Source organism: Ovis canadensis, chromosome 19 (genome assembly GCF_042477335.2).
Source record: "Ovis canadensis isolate MfBH-ARS-UI-01 breed Bighorn chromosome 19, ARS-UI_OviCan_v2, whole genome shotgun sequence".
In the NCBI taxonomy this organism is placed as follows: domain Eukaryota; kingdom Metazoa; phylum Chordata; class Mammalia; order Artiodactyla; family Bovidae; genus Ovis; species Ovis canadensis.
This window is the reverse complement of record NC_091263.1, coordinates 64,224,042-64,246,985: the sequence shown is the minus strand read 5'-3', so window position 1 is coordinate 64,246,985 and position 22,944 is coordinate 64,224,042. Positions and strand designations below refer to the sequence as shown.

The 22,944-nt window shown below is 40.0% G+C and overlaps 1 protein-coding gene across 1 annotated transcript in view; it reads left to right on the top strand.

Annotated features, from left to right (window-relative positions):
• Positions 1 to 22,944, top strand: part of DOCK3 (dedicator of cytokinesis 3) — a 291,789-nt gene that overhangs the window by 89,953 nt on the left and 178,892 nt on the right. The window lies entirely within an intron of this gene.

The following is a 22,944-nucleotide window of genomic DNA, read 5'->3' as shown; positions in this document are numbered from 1 at the left end:
TAGATGATTATGGCATAATCCTGAAGGGAGAAAAAGAAGCTAACCATTCTGTTTAGATTTTCTGTCAGGAATGGACTCTCTCAGTTATTACATTAAATAATGGAAGTTTATTACACAGGAACCCAGTAAAATAAACAGTGTTCAGGTCTCAAAAACATTGGGAGTTTGGGATTGGTTCTCCATCCAGAGTGATTCTAGATTAGGTTTAAATACTGGAGTTCCCTCAAGGCTCAGTCCCATACTCCCTTTTCTTTTCATTCTTCCTAGGTCAGACCCACAGCTTCAGTATGTATTTATTGAACTGTGTCTCTGGCCTTGACTTCTCTCTGCCATTCAGACCAATATATCCCACTGCCTACCTGCCACCTTTAAATATAATAAAGCAGAGGTCTTATAATCTGTCTTACAATTCAGATGCTTGTTTATTGTTTGGAAATTTCATTTGTGGAGATATTTTAAGGCCTAGGATAAAAGAGCCTTCCTCTGGAGAAAGTGTGCATTTACATCCGCTATCTCTAGGAATACTAGTATGGAGTCATTTTCAACAAAACTAAAATTGAGGTTTTCTAGATAGTATCAGTGGTGCACACTGAACATCAGATTTACAGAAAGGAACTGTAGTGGTGGTTACAACCTAGTCCATCTCCTCAGCACTAGATCATCTCCTCAGACCCATAGGGTAATATGATTCACTTGTAGGTTTCCTGTATCTGGAGTATAGCCCTTTGCGGTACTAGCTTAATGTGGGAGTTTCTCTGATTAGATTCTCCACTTGGGTGAGCTCTCATATCTGTCCCTGTAGCCCCAAGAGGCCATCAGACGGTGATTTTGTCTAGATTAGCTTTGCCCTTAGGGGAAAAAGCAGTTTAGGTCATTTAGTTTCTTTCTCTGGGTTTTTTATTCCTTTCAGAATTTGGCTTAATAATTCCTTACCATATGGTTGGCTCTCTGATGCTTTTAAGAAACTGGGTTTTTGAAATATTTTATGTAGTACTTTTTAGATATTTTTAGCAAGAAGATTTAAATAATTTGGTCTTGAATAACTGGAAATGGAAATCTTCCTACTTATCTCCCTTCGATCGTTTCAAGGCATCTCAAACCTGGCACTTACTTCCAAAATAAGACTCTGCCGGCCTCCTTTGCTCTTCCAGCTTGATCTTTTCCCAGTGCTTACCAGCTTATTCATGCACATGACAAATCCATGTGAACTCATCACCTCATTCTCTACCCTTTATTACTAAATATTTCTTTAATCTCTCCACCTCCATTGCTTCCATCCTGATCCACATATCTCTCTGCAATACAACTGTGGTAGAAACTACTCCTCCGTTTTAGGCTTCTATAGTCTGTCCTTCAAACTATAGCTGAAATGACCTTTTAAAATTGATGTGATCATGCCATTGCTGTGCTTAAGATCTTTTAATAGCTTCCCATAACTTTCAGAAAAAACACCCAAATCCTTGGTATTGTTGACCACGCCCTGTAGGGTTTCATTTGTGCTGCCTCAGCCACAGGGTCTTGGTAGTAGTCTATAATACATGACTAGAAAAGGCTACTAGTCCCAGGTTATGAAGTTGCTTTTTATTGTTTGAGGCTGTGAGGAGCCACAACTTTTTTTTTTTAAACCAGTGGAAGAATATAATTATATCTACTTTTGCAGCCTTGATGGTGGAGTGGAATGAAGTGCAAGGCTGAGGAATCAGTGATAAGGAGAAACAGTGAGAGCTTGAGCCAGGAGAAAGGCAGAGAATGCAGGAGATGCATGCATGAAAGCTTTTAGAAATAGAGTTAGTGAGATCCAGTGACTAACCATATGTGGTTGTTAAAGGCAAAGGAGAAATCATAGAAAATTGTAATACACTTTCATGTGTAAATTTATCAGGCAGTTACTATATATTGGACACTGTTATAAAAATTTAGCATAGTCTGTTTTTCCTCACAGTCATCTTATGGGATAGGTATTATTTATATCCTCAGTTTTTCAGTAAAGGAAACATTGAGATAGAGAGATGACTTTGCCCATTTCAAGTAGCTATTGTACGACTAAGATTCCAAACCTTTCTCTTACTCGAGTAATCCAGTGGGCAATAGTTGTGTTATCTAAGGTATAAAACATAAGATGGGGGCAGATTTTGAGGAGCAGGTCTGTATATGTATGAAAATGAGGAAGAAAGTGGAAAAATAGAAGATGCGTTTATTTCTGGATATCCAGGAGTAGATCTGCCCCCCCAAATGGGAATGTGGTATGGATTTCCAAAGGGAGGATGTGATTGGAGAATGAGGTTGTGTAGTCATCAACCAATGTTTAGAGCCATGGATGGGCCCAAGATTACCTGAGGAGAAAATGTGACCTTGTGTCAGAGTTCAGAGACTTTGTCTGAGGCCTTGTGTGACCTTATATGAGTGTTTAATTATATAACATGTGCTTTGGAGAAGGAAATGGCACCACACTCCAGTGTTCTTGCCTGGAGAATCCCAGGGACAGAGAAGCCTGGTGGGCCTCAGTCCATGGGGTCGCTAAGAGTTGGACACGACTGAGCGACTTCACTTTCACTTTTCACTTTCATGCATTGGGGAAGGAAATGGCAACCCACTCCAGTGTTCTTGCCTGGAGAATCCCAGGGACGGGGGAGCCTGGTGGGCTGCCAACTATGGGGTCGCACAGAGTCGGACACAACTCAAGTGACTTAGCAGCAGCAGCAGCAAAGAGCACTTGGCACAATGCCTGGAGCATTTTCAGTGATCAGTGTTATCTATTATAATTATTATTTTGTAGCATAAATAGAGAATACAGATGAGAATGCAACAGAGTTTTTGACATTTTATTAAACATATAAAGCATGATTTTCTTAAATTGAATTTTGGTATTAGATGTGTTGTGAAAGGTCAAACATTCTATAGGAGATAAGTAAGTCTATATTCCTGAAATAGCAAAAAGTGTTTGGATTCTCATCAGTTTTATTTTTTATGTAGTGTTTTGTATTGATGTACATCACTGTGGCTGTCACTTAAAAAAAATATTCTCAGTAGGAGAAATATGTTTCTTCAGGTGATTAAATTCATTTGGAAAAGTCAGCTGATTTAAATAACTGACATTTGTAATAAAGAAACTAAGCAATAATTGTCTGGCAGAGGAGTGACTGCTGTTGGTTTTTGTCTCTTTAAACAAATTGAGATATGAATTTTTTTAGCAGTTTAATCAATGTCGTCTACAAAGCCTACTTAATATTTAATGAGGCGCAGTCTTCAGCAGCAAGGCGCTGCAGTGTCAGTGGTGTACTGAGCTGCTGGTCATCACTCGCATGGCTGAAGGGGTGGAGGCCAGGTTACCAAAGAAACTACCAGAGAGCTACAGCATGAGGCCTGCAGTTAGAAGACATGAAGGCATGTTTTTAGGGCTCCATGAAGCAAATAGGGTGGCTAAGCCGTCTATGACTGTGAAGCAACAGCAGGAAAGAAACCATCAGGTCTGCAGCAAAAAAATTTGTCATCAGCCATCATTTGTTGCACTCCTGCTCCTCCAAGGTCTGCATTTTGCAGTTGAGGGAAAGGAATAGGATGGAGTGTGGAGAAGGCACTTAAAGTATAAAATATGGCCCCAGACCTCCAAGTACTTTTAGACTTTGGAGAAGGGAAGATAAATAAATGAGGTGATAAAGACCAGTAAAGACGATTGCTACTCCTTAATGAGTAGTAAAGATCGTGAGTACTGTGGGTCTTGAATGTTAAGAGAGATCAACCAATTTCTCCACTTCTGAGGATCACTTCAGGAAGGATGCTCAGGAAGAGGAAGTACATTTGAAAAATAAGAAGATTGCAAGAAAGTAGGAGCTAATGGGAAGAAGTGTTCTGACCTAGAAAAATTGGGCAGTGTCATAATGCCATCCATGCATTAGTCCTGTTTATAGGTTAGTCACTTTATTTAGACGTTAATCTCTCATTAAGAGTTATGAGACAGCAAAAGAGACACAGATGTATAGAACAGTCTTTTGGACTCTGTGGGAGAGGGAGACGGTGGGATGATTTGGGAGAACAGCATTGAAACATGTATAATATCATATATGAAATGAATTGCCAGTCCAAGTTTGATGCATGATACAGGATGCTTGGGGCTGGTGCACTGGGATGACCCAGAGGGATGGTATGGGGAGGGAGGTGGGAGGGGGGTTCAAGATGGGGAACACATATACACCCGTGGTGGATTCATGTTGATGTGTGGCAAAACCAATACAATATTGTAAAGTAATTAGCCTCCAATTAAAATAAATAAATTTATATTTTTAAAAAAGTTGTTGAATTCCTGTTTGCAAGTCACTGTTTGGACTTTTGTGATAATCATTTCCTTTCTCTTTTTCTCTACAATTTTCTTCCTATGTGAAGTCTTTGAGGGCTTTTCATTCATTCATTCATTCCAGAAAGATTAATCACTTATTAATTGTCATACCTTGTTACAGGTTCTAGAGCTGCAGCAGTAAATGAAGTAGATATAATTAATACCTGCCTTTTTGAACTTTGCAGCCTAGTATATTTTATGATTAATTTTATTAAAATACCTCTCAGAACCTAGAAGATTTTTTAGGTGGCATCATATCTATCCATCACCAACTCAATGGACATGAGTTTGAGCAAACTCTGGGAGATAGTGAAGGACAGGGAGGCTTGGTGTGCTGCAGTCTGTGGGGTCACAAAGAGTCAGATAGGACTGAGCGACTGAGCAATGACAACAATCATATCTATAGGTTATTAATAAAGTTTTTTCTGCTGTGTCTCATTCTTTTATTCATTTTATCAGATATTTATTTTGTACTTGAACTGCATTAAACCTTAGAATTCGGTTCAGTTCAGTCGCTCATTCGTGTCTGACTCTTTGCGACCCCATGAATCGCAGCACACCAGGCCTCCCTGTCTATCACCAACTCCCGGAGTTCACTCAGACTCACGTCCATGGAGTCAGTGATGCCATCCAGCCATCTCATCCTCTGTCATCCCCTTCTCCTCCTGTCCCCAATCCCTCCCAGCATCAGAGTCTTTTCCAATGAGTCAGCTCTTCGCATGAGGTGGCCAAAGTATTGGAGTTTCAGCTTTAGCATCATTCCCTCCAAAGAAATCCCAGGGCTGATTTCCTTCAGAATGGACTGGTTGGATCTCCTTGCAGTCCAAGGGACTCTCAAGAGTCTTCTCCAACACCACAGTTCAAAAGCATCAATTCTTCGGCGCTCAGCCTTCTTTACAGTCCAACTCTCACATCCATATATGACCACAGGAAAAACCATAGCCTTGACTAGACGGACCTTAGTCGGCAAAGTAATGTCTCTGCTTTTGAATATGCTATCTAGGTTGGTCAGAACTTTTCTTCCAAGGAGTAAGTGTCTTTTAATTTCATGGCTGCAGTCACCATCTGCAGTGATTTTGGAGCCCAAAAATATAAAGTCTGACACCGATTTCCACTGTTTTCCCATCTATTTCCCATGAAGTGATGGGACTGGATGCCATGATCTTCGTTTTCTGAATGTTGAGCTTTAAGCCAACTTTTTCACTCTCCTCTTTCACTTTCATCAAGAGGCTTTTCAGTTCCTTTTCACTTTCTGCCATAAGGGTGGTGTCATCTGCATATCTGAGGTGATTGATATTTCTCCCGGCAATCTTGATTCCAGCTTGTGCTTCTTCCAGTCCAGCATTTCTCATGATGTACTCTGCATATAGGCTAAATAAGCAGGGTGACAATATACAGCCTTGACGTACTCCTTTTCCTATTTGGAACCAGTCTGTTGTTCCATGTCCAGTTCTAACTATTGCTTCCTGACCTGCATACAGATTTCTCAAGAGGCAGGTCAGGTGGTCTGGTATTCCCATCTCTTTCAGAATTTTCCACAGTTTATTGTGATCCACACAGTCAAAGGCTTTGGCATAGTCAATAAAGCAGAAATAGATGTTTTTCTGGAACTCTCTTGCTTTTTCCATGATCCAGCGGATGTTGGCAATTTGATCTCTGGTTCCTCTGCCTTTTCTAAAACCAGCTTGAACATCAGGAAGTTCACGGTTCATGTATTGCTGAAACTGCATTAAACCTTAGAATTCAATGGAGTGCAAAAACTGACAGAAGTCCCATGGCCTTGTAAACATGTTGGTAAAGGAATTTAGTTTTAGGGACAATTTGCAGGTTAGGAATCATTCCCCCAACTGTTTCAGCTTATTTTAGCAGCATCAGATGAATCTGTTATATGTATTAAGCCAAATCATTATCTGCTATTGTCTGAATGTTTATGTTCTCCTAAAATTCACAGATTGAACAAAACCTAATACCTGATGTGATGGTATTAGGAGGCAGTGCCTTTGAGAAGTTCTTAGGTCATGAGCGTAGAAGCCTCATAAATGGAATTAATGCTCTTCTGGGGTATAAAGACACCCCAGGGAATGAGCTAGCCCCTTCCACTGTGTAAAGACCCAGCAAGAAGTCTGCAGTTATCAACTGGGGTGTCTTTGCACTGGTCATCTGATTTTACACATGGTAATGCATATATTCCATTGCTACTCTCTCAATTTTTCCCACCCTCTCTGTCCCCCTCTGTGTCCACAAGTGTGTTCTCTATGTCTGCATCTTCATTGCTGCCTTGCAGATAGGTTCATCAGTACTGTCTTTCTAGATTCCATATATATGTGTTAACATACAATATTTGTCTTTCTTTTTGACTTCACTCTGTATAATAGGCTCTAGGTTTATCCACCTCATTAGAACTGACTCAAAGGCATTCCTTTTTTATAAATTTATTTTTTAAATTAATTTATTTTAATTGGAGGCTAATTACTTTACAATATTGTGGTGGTTTTTGCCATACATTGACATGAATCAGCCATGGGTGTACGTGTGTTCCCCGTCTTGAACCCCTCTCCCACCTCCCTCCCCATCCCATCCCTCTGGGTCGTCCCAGTATACCAGCCCTGAGCACCCTGTCTCATGCGTTGAACCTGGACTGGCGATCTGTTTCACATATGGTAATATACATGTTTCAGTGCTGTTCTCTCAGATCATCCCAGCCTCGCCTTCTCCCACAGAGTCCAAAAGACTGTTCTATACATCTGTGTCTCTTTTGCTGTCTCGCCTATAGGGTTATCATTACCATCTTTCTAAATTCCATTTATATGTGTTAGTATACTGTATTGGTATTTTTCTTTCTGGCTTACTTCAGTCTATATAATAGGCTCCAGTTTCATCCACCTCATTAGAACTGATTCAAATGTATTCTTTTTAATGGCTGAGTAATACTGCATTGTGTATATGTACCACAGCTTTCTTATCCATTCGTCTGCTGATGGACATCTAGGTTGCTTCCATGTCCTGGCTATTATAAACAGTGCTGCGATGAACATTGGTGTACACATGCATTCCTTTTTATGGCTGAGTAGTATTCCATTGTGTATATATACCATAGCTTCTTTATCCGTCTGTTGATGGACATCTAGGTTGCTTCCATGCTCTAACTATTGTAAATAGTGCTGCAATGAACATTGGGGTAGCATGTATCTTTTTGAGTTAAAGCTTTCATCTTTTCTAGATATATACCCAGGAGTGTGATTACTGGATCATATGGTAACTCTATTTTTAGTTTTTTAAAGAACTTCCATACTGTTATTCATAGTGAGAAGACACTGGCTTTTTATTATTCTTCCTTGTCCTTAACCATTGATGAACTTGCACAAAGCAACAGTATTGTACCAATTAACCTAAGTCAGTCATTTCTAAGACTGACTATTTATAAGGAAGGAAATTGGTCCAGGTAAATGAAAAATAACTGTATGATTGCTAAAGAGAAGTAGTATTATTTTTAATGTGAGAAGGAAGAGTAATTTGGCATAGATCTCTTGAACTTTTGTTTCTCTTATCAAGTCTGAAGGGAGTTTAGAAGTTGGACATATGTTGATTCATTGTTAATTACAGAGTGTAGTGATAACAGGTTTGGGTATTAGTCACTGTTCTCCTAGTCTTTGACAATAGCTCTTAATGCAGAAAGAAAAGGCTTTTTTCCCCTTTCTTTCTTTTTAAAATAGAATTAAGAGCTTTTCCAGTACCATTTCTTTGCATATGGCAGTGCCTTGGATTTGCGCCTTGAGATCGCTTTAACTGGGTATAATTCCAAAATAGACTTTTGCTTATTCTTCTCCTTTGTATTTGAAAGTGTTATTGCTGATGAATTAAACTTACTTTTTATGAACAACTTAAACGTGACATAGTTTCTTTACTGTAAGATGCATATAGATTGATTCTGTTGTTAAAATAAGGGCCAGTAGTGACAATAATAATACAGACCTTATTATTTTCTCTTGTATTGCTTCCTACTTAATAGAAGTATAATTAAAATGACAACTTGGTGATATTTAATATCATTTCATCTTATAAATTCCTAGTCCCAATTATTTCATACTTTCAGCTAAATGGAAACTCTTGAGTATCTGCCTGTGACCCTTGAACTATGAATTAAAGCTGTCGTATGAGATGGCAGGTGACACGCCATAAAGATGCTATGTGAGATGAGTCAAGGGTCCCCTAAAAGATATATACTGATTATGAAGAGAAAAGGTTTGAAACTGGGAAGGAATTCATTGCACCTGGCAAATCATTGACTCTAGGAAATAGTAAGAGGCAATTCAGAGGCCAGATCTAATTTAAATGCTACATCTGGGTTTTTTACCAAAGTGCCCAGCACACAGTAAGGCCAAACAAAATGTTGGAGTTTGGAGCAGAGAAAAATTTATTGCAGGGCCTTGGTAGGAGAGAAGGCCAGAGACATCACTTTGCTGACAAAGGTCCATATAACCAAAGCCATGGTTTTTCCAGTAGTCATGTATGGATGTGAGAGTTGAACAATAAAGAAGGTTGAGCACTGAAGAATTGTTACTTTTGAATTGTGGTGTTGGAGAAGACTCTTGAGAGTCCCTTTGATAGCAGGGAGATCAAACCAGTCAATCCGGAAGGAAATCAACCCTGAATATTGGAAGGACTGATGCTGAAGCTCCAATACTCTGGCCACCTGATGCAGAGAACTTACTGGAGAAGACCCTGATGCTGGGAAAGATAGAAGGCAGGAGAAGGGGTTGGCAGAGGAAGAGATGGTTACATAGTATCACCAGCTCAATGGACATGAATTTGAGGAAAGTTCGGGAGGTAGTGGAGAACAGAGGAGCCTGGTAGGCTACAGTCCACGAGCTTGCAAAGAGTCGGACACACTTAGCAACTAAACAACAACAACTTGGTAGGAGATAAGTGACTTTTTCCTATCCACCAAAACTGTGATCTCTCTGAAGTGTTTCAGCAAAGCGCTTAGAGCAAGCTGATGGAGGGGTGTGGCTATTTGTTGCACACTTTTTCTTGGTGCTGGAATCCTTTGTTCTTGCCACTGTCCCCGTAAGTCAGGTCAGATGTTTCTGTAAACATCCAACAAAACAACTGTGATTCTCTGTCCTGCAACTTTTTATCTGTATGTGAATAGACTATAAAAGACCAGCACCCTATATATTTCAGGCTATAGGCAGCATTATTTTATAAAAGGTACTGAGCAAGCATGCACTAAGCATAGGCATCTAATATGGAGTCAGATTTGTTCTTCCCTTTTACAACAGTAAAGTCAGTAAAAGAAGGTAAAAACGAAGTTATCATCCCCAAGAAGTTTTGAAATAAATTTTCCCTTTGGGAGTTAATAAAAAAGGTAATAAATGTTCATAGTATAGTTGCAGTTACCTTAGAAAAGGAATGTAGCCTACTGGACTTTTTAGGAACCAGCATGAATTTTTCTAAAGAAAAGTGTGTCAGCCAAAAGAGTGATTTGTAAATGATAGAAACGTAGAAAAAAGGAGAACCACAGAGTCAGATGTTAGTGCTGCACATCCAGATCCTTGAAGGGGAAAAGGGAGTGTTGTTAGGCTGGCCCTGCCCTTTCCTTCCTTGGGGCACATCCCTCCTGGTTAGCTGGTGTGTCTATGCGGTGGGTGGGCAAGCTTCCAGGATCTGGGCAGGAAAGAACTGATTTTTCAAGAGTCAACTATGAAATAAAGTGGAATTGAGCCAGAAAGGAGTAAAAACCAAATAGTGCAGCATAAATCACCTATTCAGATGGAGCCAGTGGACATTTCATAAAGCCCAGTCTATAGAAGAAGTGGCATTTATACAGCAGAGAGAGGTCTGGTTTCAATACATTGTGGAGATGCGTGCATCAGAGCATCTGACTGTCCTGTCAATATCCTTTGATGATTCATATGACACCTCCATTTTGCCTTGTTAGAGTCCACTGCAAGTGTGTGACCTGATGTTTTGATTCTTTCTAAGAGTTGGTAAGGCCAGTGCCAATATCAGGCCCTCTTACTATTTTTCACTGTAGAGTGACAACCTGGCATATTGTTTTGTTTATTATATTTTCTTTTGGAGCTCAAGGGATGGTTGAGATATTTATACTCCCTTGTTCATGGCACACTATAGTCAACAGTACAGTTAAGACTCCTCTCTTCCCTTATTTTCCCCCTTCTTCTCTTTCTCTTGTTCCCAGTTTTGCCTCCAACTTCCTGCTGTTAGAAATACTACTGTGATAAATAAACATCTATAAATTCTCTCAGGGACCCATGTGAGGGTTTCTCTGGGATATCTCTGGGAGTGGGGTTGCTACATTGCAGAATATACACCTGTTTAATTTTATTATATTACTCTCCCAAATTGCTGACTGGGCTGTACTTTGATGATTTTTTAATAATTCTGTTAGATATAAAAGTGGCATCCTATTTCATTTTCCTTTGCTGATTTTTTTTTTTTAAACTAGCAGCATTGATGTTCATTGCTTAGTGTATTTCTTTTTAGGATTTCCGTTTTTGTTAATTATTATTCATATCATTTATCTTTTTCACTTGGGATTTTTCTTTTTCTTGTTGATTTATAGAAGTTCCTTATACTCTTTACATCTTCCTTTTTTGATGAAATAGAGTTGAATTATTATATTAGTTTCAAGTGAGCAACACAGTGGCTCAGTATTTTTATAGATTATACTCCATTTAAAGTTATTATAAAATATTGGCTAGCGCTTCCCTGGTGGCTCAGTCGTAAAGAAACCCACTGCCAACGCAAGAGACACAGGTTTGGTCCCTGATCCAGGAAGATCCCACGTGCCTCGGAGCAACTAAGCTCGTGCACCACAACTGCTGAGCCTTTGTGCCTAAACACTGTGCTCTACAGCAAGAGAAGCCACCGCAGTGAGAAGCCCGTGCTCCGCACCTGGACGGTAACTGTTGCTCGCCACCACAAGAGAGAAGCCTGCTCAGCAATGCTGCTGCTGCTGCTGCTGAGTCGCGTCAGTTGTGTCCAACTCTGTGCAACCCCGTAGTCGGCAGCCCACCAGGCTCCCCCGTCCCTGGGATTCTCCAGCAAGAACACTGGAGTGGGTTGCCATTGCCTTCTCCAGTGCATGAAAGTGAAAAGTGAAAGTGAAGTCACTCAGTCGTGTCCGACTCTTAGCGACCCCATGGACTGCAGCCTACCAGGCTCCCCCATCCATGGGATTTTCCAGGCAAGAGTACTGGAGTGGGGTGCCATTGCCTTCTCCGGCTCAGCAATGAAGACCCAGCAAAATGACCCAGTAATGAAGACCCAGCCAAAAATGAATTCATAAGTAAATAAAATTTTTAAATGCTTTAAAAATAATTGGCTATATTCCTCATGTTATACAATATATCCTTGTAGCTTACTTACTTATTTAGTAAATAGTAGTTTGTACTCCTTAATTCCCTACCCTTATTTTGCCCCTCCCACTTCCCCCTACATAGTATTTACCATTCATTTATCCTCTGTATTTGTGATTCTGTTATTGTTTTGATATATTCATTTGTTTATTTTTTTGATTCCACATGTAAGTGATATCATACAGTATTTTTCTCTGACTTATATCATGAAGGATGCTAAGTCTGCTAAGTTGCTTCAGTCGTGTCCGACTCTGTGCGACCCCATAGACGGCAGCCCACCAGGCTCCCCCGTCCCTGGGATTCTCCAGGCAAGAACCCCGGAGTGGGTTGCCATTTCCTTCCCCAATGCATGAAAGTGAAAAGTGAAAGTGAAGTCGCTCAGTTGTGTCTGACTCTTAGCGACCCCATGGACTGCAGCCCACCAGGCTCCTCAGTCCATGGGATTTTCCAGGCAAGAGTACTGGAGTGGGGTGCCATTGCCTTCTCCACCATGAAGGATAATACACTCCATATCCATCTATGTTGTCACAAATGGCAAAATTTCATCTTTTATGGGCAAGTAGTATTCCATTGTATATACACCACATCTATCCCTTCATCTGTTAGTGGACACTTAGGTTGCTTCCATATCCTGGGTATTGAAAATTATGCTGCTGTGAACATTGGGATGCATGTATCTTTCTTGAATTAGTGTTTTCTCTTTGAATATATACCCAGAAGTGGAATTGCTGGGTTATGTGGTAGTTTTATTTTTAGTTTTTTGAGGTACCTCCACACCGTTTTCCGTAGTGACTGCACTATGTAAACTGTTACATTCCTGCCAGTGTACTAGGGTTCTCTCTTCATACTTTGCCTTCAGCATTTATCATTTGTAGACTTTTTGATGATTAGTCTTTCTGACTGGTTATGGTGGTTACTATGCAAAATAAATAAACAGCTTACACAACACAATAGCATAAAAGCAAACAACCTAATTAAAAAATGGTCAGAAGACCTAAACAGACATTCTTCCAGAGAAGATACATAGGTACATGAAAAGATGCTCAACATCACTAACTATTTCAGAAATGCAAATCAAAACCACAGTGAGATATGCCTCACAGCTCTCAGAATGACTGTCATCAAAAAGAACACAAATGTTGGTGAGGATATGTTTTAAAATTTATTTTTAATTGGAGGATAACTGCTTTACAATATTGTGTTGGTTTCTGCCATCTGGTACATCAGCATGAACCAGCCATACATATGCATGTGTCCCCTCCCTCTTGAACCTCCCTCACACCTCCCACCCCTTCCCACCCCTCTAGGTTGTCACGGAGCACCAGGTTTGAGCACCCTGTATCATCCAGCCAGTTCCCACTGGCTAAAAGTGAGGATACTTTTTAAGGGATAACATACATAGGTAGTTAAAATATGAAAAAGCAAAAGGGTACAAATCAAGACCATGTTTACTAGTAGAAGATTGAAAAGGATTGTTATTAGGCATTTGACCATAGTAAGATTCAGAGGTTAAGGCCGGATGTAGTATACTGGCAGGGGTGCTGTGATCATAGTTTGGAAGCCCATGTACATGACTTGGTGATGTACATGTCAGGTTCGTAGAAGAATGTCTGTTGGAGGGAGGGCAAAGAATATATTATGGTAAAAGCTGTACTTACGAGAACTTACTAGGTTCCAGGCACAGTTAACTCCTAAAATAATCCTAGATAGATGCTCTATTTGTTGTTGTTGTTATTGGGTGAGGCAACCACACTCACACAGGGATTAGTAAATTTGCCCAAGGCACAGCAGTTCACAGAGTTAAGACAGAAAACAGTCTAAATTCTGACTCTAGAGCCAGTACCCTTATCCACTATGCTGTATTGTCTTTATTTCAAAGAACTATGAGACCCCAGAGCAAGGGTAGGTCATAGGAAGGCAGGAAATGGTCTGGGTAAATTTCACAGATTGAGTGTTTTTAATGGTGATAAACATAAATTGTAAGAGTGGAGTGGTGGGGTGAAGTAATTTGTGTTTCTGTTTGAAGTTTCCAGCTGTTCTGTTGGTTTCACTAGGTAAGAGAGAGTCAGTAGGTAAGACTGGAGTAGACAGGGGTAAAATTTCGGTAGGTAAGACTGGAGCAGACGGGTAGAATTTGGCACAGCAGAATCCCTTAATGCCCTTGGAATTTTGGCCTTGCCTGAAAGTACTGTTCATGCAGCATCTCTAGATAACTTGGATGCAAGTGTGTGCCTTCTGCCTTTTCCACTCTTTGATGAAGCTGGTTGACTCATAGTCTGAAGGGGCTTGTTTGGCAGGGTAGCTGCTATCATTTCTGCCCTGTATATACTGTCACCAGATGTGGAAGCCATGAACCAACAGATGCTATGCTGTAGTCAAGAGACAAAGCTTTCTCCAGGGCGTTTTTCTGCTGTGGAATGTGTTTCATTTTTCATTCACTCTGGGAATGAGACATATAAATGATCTAGCTTTTGTGTTGATTCTGGCAGGAAATCACTGCACTTGTGCAGGTTTGGCTGCTTTCATTTGTTAATATTTAAAGTAATAAGCAGCAGTGAAAGCTGAATTGAGACTCTGTTTAACTTTGCGACCCAGAGAAACACACTTAGGGTAGGGGAGGCTTTTTATGGTAAGGGTTATTTAATTTCATTTTTAAAGATAATCAAATATGTTTATATGAATTTTAAAATAATATAGTAAAAATAACTAGGCCTTTAGTGAAAAATAGTAGTTTTTGGCCTTATCTCTTCCCATTCCTGATTGCCATTCCATACTTAAGTTTTTAACTTCTTTTAGCTGTTTCTTCTTTTATTTCATATTTCTAAATATTCTTTTAACATATATTTTGATTTTTCTATTTAGATGTTATTTAATGATTTTTTACTATAGAAGATAAGAATTAATCTTTGAATGTTTTTCTCCATACACATATACTCTTTCCATCCTCCAGCACTTCCAAAATAGTTATATCATCTTTTTTTTTTTTTTTTTGTTAAGTCAGTATGTAGCTGTTACTATGCCTGTGTAACTACTTTCACCTCTGAGCCATATAGGGAATTAAAGTTACATTTCCTTTCTTGTATAAATTTGTTTTTTTAATATTAATAATTGTTGCTTTTTGTTTTGTTTCATGTGTTTTCCTCCTAGTCTTCTGGCAGAAATGAAGATCTCCTTTGAATATGTTCACATACTTTAGGGTGTTTTTTTTTTTTAGTTTAATTTTTTTTCCCCAGTGAAAACCTGTATGGAGCCCTCCAACCTCTTGTGTTAATCTGGCCTGAGGATTTCTTTGCCCCTCCCCTATGTTCCTTTATCTCCTGCATTAAACCAATGTCACTTTGATTCCTGGTTTACTTCCTCATTTGATGAATTACTTTCTCCATAACTTCCTGAGAAAAGTGTGTAGGAGAATATTTTTTGAGATTTTGCATACTTGAAATGTCTTTAGACCACCCTTACTTTGACTGATGGTTTGGCTTGATATAAAATTCTTGATTACAAATAATGAGCAGAAGTTTTAAAGTATTACTTTATTATTTTCTAGCTTCCAGTCTTGTTCCTGAGAAGTCCAATGTCATTCTAGTTCCTGAGTCTTTTATTAACAAGTTGTTTTCCATGAAAGATTTTAGGATCATCCCTTTGTCCCCAGTGGTCTGCAGTTTTACAGTGATATGTCTTAGTTGTATTTTTCCGTTGATTATACCAGCTATGCAATGAGTTCTCTCATTCTAGAAACTAGTTTACTTCAGTTCTGGAATATTGTATTGCAATACAATATTGTATAATAATTATTGTACTACTTCTTTGGCAGTTTCTTTCTGTCTGTTTATATAACTTTTTCTTCCTAGAAATTCTTTTATTAGAATTGGACATCCTAGAATGATTCACTAGTTTTCTTATATTTTCTCACTCATTTATCCATTGTATTATGTTTTTTGTATTACTCTGTGGTGGAATTCCTCAAAGTTTTAGTCTGTCATTATTACTGAATTTTGTTTTAAATTATAGCTATCCTCTTTCTACCTCCCACAAGCTTTTGGGGCTCTAGATCTTTTTCTTGTTTTGTTATCTCCTGTTCGTTTTTCAAGGGTGTACTGTAATCATTATGCTTTCTAGAATGTTGATTATTGTTTCTTTGAAATGTTCTTTTATTCCTGGAATGCTTTCTTTGTTATATTAATATATTTTTTTCCATTAATATTTAAGAATGATGCATCAACATTTTGACAGAAATTAAAGGAGTAAATAAAGCCACCTCAGTTCAGTTCAGTTGCTCAGTCATGTCTGACTCTTTGTGACCCCATGAACCGCAGCATACCAGGCCTCCCTGTCTATCACCAACTCCCAGAGTCCACCCAAACCCATGTCCTTTGAGTCGGTGATGCCATCCAGCCATCTCATCCTCTGTCATCCTCTTCTCCTGCCCTCAGTCTTTCCCAGCATCAGGGTCTTTTCAAATGAGTCAGCTCTTCGCATCAGGTGGCCAGCGTACTAGGGTTGCAGTTTCAAAATCAGCTCTACCAATGAACACCCAGGACTGATCTCCTTTAGGATGGACCAGTTGGGTCTCCTTGCAGTCCAAGGGACTCTCAAGAGTCTTCTCTAACACCACAGTTCAAAAGCGTCAATTCTTTGGTACTCAGCTTTCTTTATAGTCCAACTCTCACATCCATACATGACCACTGGAAAAACCATAGCCTTGACTAGGTGGACCTTTGTGGACAAAATGTCTCTGCTTTTTAATATGTTGTCTAGGTTGGTCATAACTTTCCTTCCAAGGAGTAGTTCAGTTCAGTCACTCAGTCGTGTCCGACTCTTTGCGACCCCATGAATCACAGCATGCCAGGCCTCCCTGTCCATCACCAACTCCTGGAGTTCACCCAAACTCATGTATATTGAGTCAGTGATGCCATCCAGCCATCTCATCCTCTGTCGTCCCCTTCTCCTCCTGCCCCCAATCCCTCCCAGCATCAGAGTCTTTTCCAATGAGTCAGCTCTTCGCTTGAGGAGGCCAAAGTATTGGAGTTTCAGCTTTAGCATCAGTCCTTCCAGTGGCCAAAGTATTGGAGTTTCAGCTTTAGCATCAGTCCTTCCAGTGAACACCCAGGACTGGTCTCCTTTAGGATGGACTGGTTGGATCTCCTTGCAGTCCAAGGGACTCTCAAGAGTCTTCTCCAACACCACAGTTCAAAAGCAGCAATTCTTCAGCAATCAGCTTTCTTCACAGTCCAACTCTTACATCCATATATGACCACTGGAAAAACCATAGCCTTGACTAGACGAACCTTTGTTGACAAAGTAATATCTCTGCTTTTTAATATGCTGTCTAGGTTGGTCATAACTTTCCTTCCAAGGAGTAAGCGTCTTTTAATTTCATGGCTGCAGTCACCATCTGCAGTGATTTTTGGAGCCCCCCAAAATAAAGTCTGACACTGTTTCCACTGTTTCCCCATCTATTTGCCATGAAGTGATGGGACCAGATGCCATGATCTTTGTTTTCTGAATGTTGAGCTTTAAGCCAACTTTTTCACTCTTCTCTCATTTTCATCAAGAGGCTTTTTAGTTACTCTTTACTTGCTGCCATAAGGGTGGTGTCATCTGCATATCTGAGGTTATTGATATTTCTCCCATATATATAAATAAAAGAATGTTTGAAAGTAAGAGATGAAATAGAGGTCTAGGAATCTTCCCTTAACCACTTAAACTTTAGGTGCAGTGTTTAGTTTCTATTAAATTGATTTTGACCTAAAGTTTTTAGCACTTATGGCAGCCCCTTTGTTCTCTTTGACAAGAGCAGTACTTTTGATGTAATTTTTAAGTTAGATTTGTATAGTCCTATTCGTGTATGTTAAACAATCTGTGCATATATAGCTATAAAATAAGGTTAGCTTGGTTTGTGATGGATACCCAAAGCTTTGCTCATTTATTAGAGGCATTATTGCAGCACAGTTTTTCTTTCAACACTGAGTTACTAGCAGTTTAATAAAAATAATTTTTAAATCAGGAGTGTTTCTGCAGAGCTCCAAGAATTCTTTCACAATGATAAAGTAAATTCTACCTGCTTGTGCTTGCAAAGTAGTTAAATTATTCTAAATGTATGGTTTTTGCTGGCTCTTCAGTATAGTTTCCAAACATTCTGTGACCATTCTTGACAAATATTAGAGCTTTTACAGAGGGTAAATATGTTACTAAGATTTCTTTTTCTTCTCCTTAAAACAATTTTTTGTCTTCATTTTTTTAGCAATGATAGTAACTAGGGATGATTGTGTAGGAAAGCTAAATTTTATTGCCAGTCTGATTACAGGCATACCTGGTGTAATTGTGCTTTGCTTTGCTGTGCTTCACAGATACAGTGTTTTGGTTTTCTTTTTCTTTTTTTTTTTGCAAATTGAAGTCTGTGGCAACCTTGTGCAGAGCAAGTCTGTTGGTGCCATTTTCCCCACAGCATTTGCTCACTTCGTGTCTCTGTGTCTCATTCTGGTAATTCTTTTAATATTTCAAACTTTTTCATTATAATATTTGTTATGGTGATCTGTGATCAGTAATCTTTGTTATCATACTCCTTTTCCCCCTCACAAAAGGCTCAGATGATAGTTAGCATTTTTTAACAATAAGATATTTTAAATTGAGATATATACAGTGTTTCTTTAGACATTATTGCTATTGCACATTTAATAGACTACAGCTTAGTGTAAACCTAACTTTTATGTGCACTGGGAAGCCAAAAAATCTGTGTGACTCTCTTTATGTTCGTATTCACTTTATTGTGGTGATCTGGAACCAAACTCACAATATCCGTCAGTTCAGTTCAGTTCAGTTCAGTCGCTCAGTCGTGTCTGACTCTTTGTAACCTCATGAATCTCAGCATGTCAGGCCACCCTGTCCATCACTAACTCACTCAGACTCACGTCTGACTCACTCAGACTCACGTCCATCGAGTCAGTGATGCCATCCAGCCATCTCATGGTGTATCCCTTATATACTGTTAGTTTGGTTTACTAAGGAGCAGGTTTCTCAGAAGAAAAGAATTTTTCAGCTGAGTGGGATGTTTAGCTGTCCTGTGGCATCAAGTGCTCGCAGGTAAATTGTGTGCTCTGGAGTCAGTCTCCCAGATTATTCATGGTGAATGGTGTGTGTTCTCTTCTGCTAGGTACTGTGTGGTGTCTGAGCAATGCTGGTGGAGCCTCTAGTGCTAGGACCTCTGGTCAAAGAGGCCATTAGGTTGGCCTGGAAAAAGAAGTTAGCACCACATTGATTATAATAACAGGGCTGCTTTCTGATTGTATGATCTGTTTCTTTCTTATTGCAGATTAGTATTCCCAGCTTTACATAATTAGAAACAGTAACTGATTTTTCTATTGGAAAAAAATACCGTACAGTTGTGCTGGTTTCTACATAACGAACTACTCCAAAGCTTAGTGGCTTAAAACAGCGATGTACTGTATTTCATCTTCTCTGGATATAGTGAGGTCAGCTGGGCAGTTTTACGTAGGGTTTATCATTCTGTTGTAGCCACATGTTGGTAGAAGCTATACTCTTCTGAAGGTGTGGCTCGGCTAGGCGTGGCATCTGACATTGCTCACCCCCACAGCTGAGATGGCGTAGTGGAGTGTCTCCTTGTGGCCTCTCCACATAGCTTGGGCATTTCACAGCATGGCAGCTGGATTCTGAGAGGCAACCTCCCAAGAACATGTATTCCAAGAGACAGGAAACAGAAGCTGCCAGACTAGTTAAGGGCTGTGTCTAGAACTAGCCTACTCACTGCTGTCCCAGCTCACCACTGGATTGGTCAGAGCAGTCTTAGGGCCTGCCCAGATTTAGGGCTGTAAAGAAATAGGTTCCAGGGACTTCTCTGGCTGTGCAATGGTTAGGACTCCGTGCTTTCACTCGGTGGCTCAAGTTCAATCCCTGACCAGGGAATGAAGATCCTCCTAGCTGCAAGGCACAGCGAAAAAAGGAAAAGGAAAGAAAGAAAAAATGGGCTCCAGTTCATTCTAGGGGAGTGTCAGATTCATATTTTTGCAGAAGAGCACTTGGGATGGGAGATATTATTGTCATCTTTGGAAAATACAATCTGTTAGAAACTCTTGATTTAAAAAAATAACCATGTAATGCCTTAAAAGAATGTATTAGTATATTCTTGCATTGATAGTATATGTGTGTGTGTGTGCATGTTTGTTATATAGATATTCTATGTATGTGTATGTGAGTATATATTATGTGTGTGCATGTATATATGCACACACATGTATATGAAGTGAAGTGAAGTCGCTCAGTTGTGTCCAACTTTGCAACCCCATGGACTGTGGTCAACCGGGCTCCTCCGTCCATGGGATTTTCCAGGCAAGAATACTAGAGTGGGTTGCCATTTCCTTCTCCAGGGGAACTTCCCGACCCAGGGATCGAACCCAGGTCTCCTGCATTGTAGGCAGATGCTTTACCGTCTGAGCCACAAGGGAAGCCCCCTCATACATATACATGTGATATTTCAGTATCAATATACTTCATTATATGTGATTTAAAATAAACACAAAACTGCGCTTTTAATTAGTGTTCACAAAGTCAAAACCATCTAACAGTTGAGCTATCTTTCCCTTGACAATTTGTTACCATTCTCTATGAAACTTTTTTAAAGATCTTTTCTTCTGTTCTCAAACCTCTAACACTCCCTCTACTCACTCTTAGCTGGTGACCTTGCTTTTTATTTCCTTGAGAATAAAACATCCAAAGGGAAAATTTAGTTCTGTCACCGAATCTCCTGACTGCTGGTGTCATTACTCAGTTGTGTGTGCCTTTCCTTTCTATGACAGTGGAATATCCTGCTTAAGCAAAACCTCCTCTTTTAACCTGGGACCCATCTCTTCTTGACAACTCAAGGATTTAACATCCACATCATCAAATTTTCCCCTTTACCAGATTATTCCCTTCAGCATACAAATAGCCTAAAATTGTGTTTTGTTTTTAAAAATCCTGCCTGGTGGCTCAGATGGTAAAGAATCTGCCTACAGTGTGAGAGACCTGGGTTCGACCCCTGGGTTGGGAAGATCCCCTGAAGGTGGAAATGGCAACCCACTCCAATATTCTTGCCTGGAAAATGCCATGGACAGAGGAGCCTGGTGGGTTACAGTCCATGGGGTCACAGAGTTGGACACAACTGAGCGACTGACTCTTTGCTAATGGCACAATGCAGCTTTGCTACCCCGTTTCTCTGCCTCCAGTTAGTGAGAGTCTGCAGAAGTGTTGTCTGTGCCTTGTCTGTCCCCTCCTTCCCCATCGACCTTGAGACCGCCCTGGCCATCCCGTCAGTGGCCACCACAGCGCCAAGAACAGTGGCCAGTTCTCAGTCTGTGTTTCGTGTAACCTCTCAGTACATTTAACAAAGCCTTTAACGCCTGCTTTCTGTACTCTCTTGCTTTTCCTCTCACCTCGCTGCTTGCTTCTTAGTTTCCTTTGCTAGATTCTCCTCACTTTTCTGACCTCTAAGTGTTGAAACTCAGTGTCAAACTTAGCATGTCCAAGTTGAACCTTGTTTGCCTCTTCTAGGCCTGCCTCTCGGTCTAGGAAAAAGAATGGTCCTTGACTCCATTCATATCTCACATCCAATCTGTCAGCAGATATTGACAGCTCTAACTGCAAAACTTGTCAAAGTTCCAAACCCTGAAACGTTTACCTTTACCATTCTTACCTTTTTCCTGTCAGCCATCATCTTGGGGATTGTTGCAATAAATAGTTTCCTATCTGGAACCCCCACTGTCTCTTTGCACAGAGCACTCAGAGTAATGCTTTCAGGACTTCTGTCATATCACATTACGTTTCTGCTCCAAATCTCCAGAGGCTTCCAATTTTGCTAGGAATAAAAGCTTAAGCCCCTAATATAATTAGCAAGTGAAGTCGCTCAGTTGTGTCCGACTCTTTGCGACCCCATGGACACCAGGCTCCTCCATCCATGGGATTTTCTAGACAAGAGTACGGAAGTGGGTTGCCATTTCCTTCTCCAGGAAACTTCCCAACCCAGGGATCGAACCCAGGTCTCCCACATTGTAGACAGACGCTTTACCATCTGAGCCACCAGGGAAGTCCTTATAATTAACAAAGACCCAGCCTAATCTGGTCCCATGTTGCCTCTCACTGCATGATCACCACTTTCCCCCTTGTTTGCTTTGTTTCAGATGCACTGATCTGTTCTCTGTGAATATGCCAAGTCTACTTCCACATTGAGGCATTTGCTCTTGCTGTTTCTCATGTCTGTAAAATTTCCCCAGTTTTCCTAAATGCTGTCACCATATTTCATTCAGGTTTCTACTTAAAGTTCAGCTCTCAAAGAAGCCTTTCCCTGACTATTCTACCTGAAGCAGTACCTTCTGTTTCCCAGCCAACTCACCCTTTGGTCACCCATTGTTCCTGTTCTGCTTTAATTTTTCTTCTTAGAATTATGTATTTGTATATGAGATATTATGTATATCTCACCACCATTATGTATTTGCCTGTGTGGTCTGTCTCTGCTCTCTAGAATGAAAGCACCATGAGAGTAGGGACTTAGGATCACAACAAAGTTATAGCACCCAGGAGGTGCTCCATAAGTGTTTGTTAACTGAGTGAATGAATAAATGCTTGTATGTCTGTATAGTGGATTGTTGCATATGGCTTGATGGGAAAGTATTAATCCTAACTTCCTATTTTAAATTCAGACGGGTGGCCCTGATTGGTCAAAGAGAAATGCATGTGCTGGAAGAAAACAGCACATTGCCACTGTTGCTTCAAGCTCTCAGTTTTGCAGATGCAGTTTGCTTAGGCTTTGTTGCTTTTGCGCTGGCGAAAATTTGGGTCCTGTCCATCTGCCAGCATTGTGTACCATCAAGGTGCTTAACCTTTCTTCATATGTTCATTGAGTAAAGAAAGAACAGCTTGATGGAGTTAGAGTGGGTGATTACTAAGGTCTCTTATTAATAGTTAAAAATAACTTCTCTTTAAAATGGGCCTTTATAAATCTAATGCTCCATTAAATGATTTCTGAGTACCACGTTATTCCAAACATTGTAATCATAAGATTAGGGCTACTTAAAAACATTAGCTGATTCTACTAATTGGTAATTTACTTTTTATAATTTTAATTATAAATTTTTTTATAGCCAGCTTATTTTGAATCCAGCTTATTTTGGCAAGTGTCTCTTTAGGGGAACTCCCAGATAGAGACTTTACTAACACTCTGGTAAAGATTGATCTGCCCTT